The sequence below is a fragment of the Lissotriton helveticus genome, chromosome 1_2 (genome assembly GCF_964261635.1).
Source record: "Lissotriton helveticus chromosome 1_2, aLisHel1.1, whole genome shotgun sequence".
Classification (NCBI taxonomy): domain Eukaryota; kingdom Metazoa; phylum Chordata; class Amphibia; order Caudata; family Salamandridae; genus Lissotriton; species Lissotriton helveticus.
In genome coordinates this window covers 328,050,092-328,053,326 of record NC_136058.1, presented here as the reverse complement: position 1 = coordinate 328,053,326, position 3,235 = coordinate 328,050,092, and the positions used below count along the sequence as shown (strand labels likewise).

Sequence of the window (3,235 nt, the reverse complement as noted above, 5' to 3'; positions counted from 1 at the left end):
TACATAGGACCAATGCCTGCACTTAAAATGTTTGTTTTGAAACATTCTCAAGGGGGAAGAGGTTTTTACGGGACACCTTATCATTTGAGGATTGGTTACCACAATCACTGAGATGAAAGTGAAGTATGATTTTTTTGGGCCAAATTACGGTGGAAAAACATTTCTACATACCACTACAATTCGGAATTTGGAAGGTACACCAAAAAACCCCTTTCAAGTACCTTTGATTCAATACATCAGAAGAAGCCACTTTGTGCTTGCAAATGGCCTGATTCTTCAGACCAGCCTTCTTGCAACTGCAACGAGGATTCGTACATCTTGCACGTAGGCAGAGCTTTTAAGTAGAAATTAAATAGTGCCTACGTTGCACAAAAATGAAGTGCTTCAAACCAACACATACTTTGCATGCACAGAGAAGTGGTGGAATATATGTAAGACTGAAGACACAGGTGAAATGAGAAATAGATTGACTGCATCGCTGCACAATATTCTACGCCATTTCTTCAGTGCGATTCAAGAAAGCACCAAACAGTATAACAAATTTGTCAATTGGTTTCATAGTCCATTCCCTTTGTTTAGTGCTGTGAAAGGAAGAGCCGAATTTCAAAATAGATCAATGATGTTTCAGAAATATCCCAAAGGGAATACCAGGCCGAGTGTAAAAAATGCATTTACTCACAGGTTTTGAGGAGCAAACACTGTAATGCTATTAAAGTGCAATATCCAAGGGAACACTGACTCTGTCAAAGATGATCCAAATGGGATTCATGAAAATTCCCAATTACAAACACCAGAATCAAAATAGCCTGAGGGGACACCTGGATTTGAACCAGGGACCGCTTGATCTGGGGTCAAATGCTCTACCACTGAGCTATATCCCCAGCTTTTCAGTAAAATCAGAATAACAAAATATCAGTACATCGTGAAAGAGTGAGACGATCATGCTAAGTTGTGCCGGAAAGTACAACCTTGAAACTGTGGAACAGGAGAACTGGTTCTTAATATTATTTATTAAAGGAAAACTGGATCATTTAAAAAACAAGATGTATATGTTTGATTGCTATTTTACTTTGAATAGGCAGTGGTACATAGGACCAATGCCTGCACTTAAAATGTTTGTTTTGAAACATTCTCAAAGGGGAAGAGGTTTTTACGGGACACGTTGTCATTTGATGAATGGTTACCACAATGACTGCGATGGTGGTGAAGTATGATTGTTTTGGGCCAAATTACGGTGGAAAAACATGTCTACATACCACTACAATTCGGTATTTGGGAGGTACACCCAAACACCCCTTTCAAGTACCTTCGATTTAATACATCAGAAGAAGCCACTTTGTGCTTGCAAATGGCCTGATTCTTCAGACCAGCCTTCTTCCAACTGCAACAAGGGTTCGTACATCTTGCACGTAGGCAGAGCTTTTAACGAGAAATTAAATAGTTCCCACGTTGCACACAAATGAAGTGCTTCAAACAAACACATACTTTGCATGCACAGAGAAGAGGTGGAATATATGTAAGACTGAGAACACAGGTGAAATGAGAAATAGATTGACTGCATTGCTGCACAGTATTCTATGCCATATCTTTAGTGCAATTCAAGAAAGCACCAAACAGTATAACAAATTTGTGAATTGGTTTCATAGTCCATTCCGTATGTTTGGTGCTGCGAAAGGAAGAGCCGAATTCCAAAATAGATCAATGATGTTTCAGAAATTTCCCAAAGGGAATACGAAGCCCAGTGCAAAAAATGCATTTACTCACAGGTTTTGAGGAGCAAACACTGTAATGCTATTAGAGTGCAATATCCAAGGGAACACTGACTCTGTCAAAGATGATCCAAATGGAATTGATGAAAAATCCCAACTACAAACAACAGTATCAAAATAGGGTGAGGGGACACCCGGATTTGAACCAGAGAACTCTTGATCTGCAGTCAAATGCTCTACCACTGAGCTATATGCCCAGCTTTTCAGTAAAATTAAAATGACAAAATATCAGTACATCATGAAAGAGTGCGAGGTTCATGCTAAGTTGTGCCGTAAAGTACGACCTTGAAACTGTGGAACAGGAGAAGTAGTTCTTAATATTATTTATTAAAGGAAAACTGGATCATTTAAAAAACAGATTTATTTCTTTTATTGTTATTTTATTTGAATAGGCAGTGGTACATAGGACCAATGCCTCTACATACAATGATTTTTTTGAAACATTCTCAAAGGGGAAGAGGTTTTTATGGGATACCTTATCATTAGATGATTGGTTACCACAATCACTGAGATGGTGGTGAAGTATGATTGTTTTGGGCCAAATTACGGTGGTAAAACCTTTCTACATACCACTACAATTTGTTATTTGGAAGGTACACCCAAACACCCCTTTCAAGTACCTTCGATTTAATACATCAGAAAAAGCCACTTTGTGCTTGCAAATGGCCTGATTCCTCAGACCAGCCTTCTTGCAACTGCAACAAGGGTTCGTACATCTTGCACGTAGGCAGAGCTTTTAAGGAGAAATTAAATAGTTCCTACGTTGTACAAAAATGAAGTGCTTCAAACAAACACATACTTTGGATGCACAGAGAAGAGGTTCAATATATGTAAGTCTGAGGACACAGGTGAAATGAGAAATAGATTGACTGCATCTCTGCACAGTATTCTAAGCCATTTCTTTAGTGAGATTCAAGAAAGCACCAATCAGTATAACAAATTTGTCAATTGGTTTCATAGTCCATTCCCTTTGTTTAATGCTGTGAAAGGAAGAACTGAATTCCAAAATAGATCAATGATGTTTCAGAAATTTCCCAAAGGGAATACCAAGCCGAGTGTTAAAAACTGCATTTACTCACAGGTTTTGAGCAGCAAACACTGTAATGCTATTAAAGTGCAATATCCAAGGGAACACTGACTCTGTCAAAGATTATCCAAATGGGATTCATGAAAATTCCCAACTACAAACACCAGAATCAAAATAGTCTGAGGGGACACCCGGATTTGAACTAGGGACCTCTTGATCTGCAGTCAAATGCTCTACCACTGAGCTTCATCCCCATCTGTTTGCCAAGATCAGAATGACAATATATCAGTACATCATGAAAGAGTGAGAGGATCATGCTAAGTTGTGCTGGAAAGTACAACCTTGAAACTGTGGAACAGGAGAACTGGTTCTTAATATTATTTATTAAAGGAAAACTGGATCATTAAAAAAAAAAATGTATATGTTTGATTGGTATTTT

The 3,235-nt window shown here is 38.2% G+C and overlaps 1 non-coding gene across 1 annotated transcript; it reads right to left on the bottom strand.

The window, feature by feature from the left end:
- Positions 1-809: 809 nt before the first annotated feature.
- Positions 810-881, bottom strand: TRNAW-CCA (transfer RNA tryptophan (anticodon CCA)). The gene has a single exon. It is a non-coding gene; the product is annotated as a tRNA-Trp (tRNA).
- Positions 882-3,235: the final 2,354 nt, after the last annotated feature.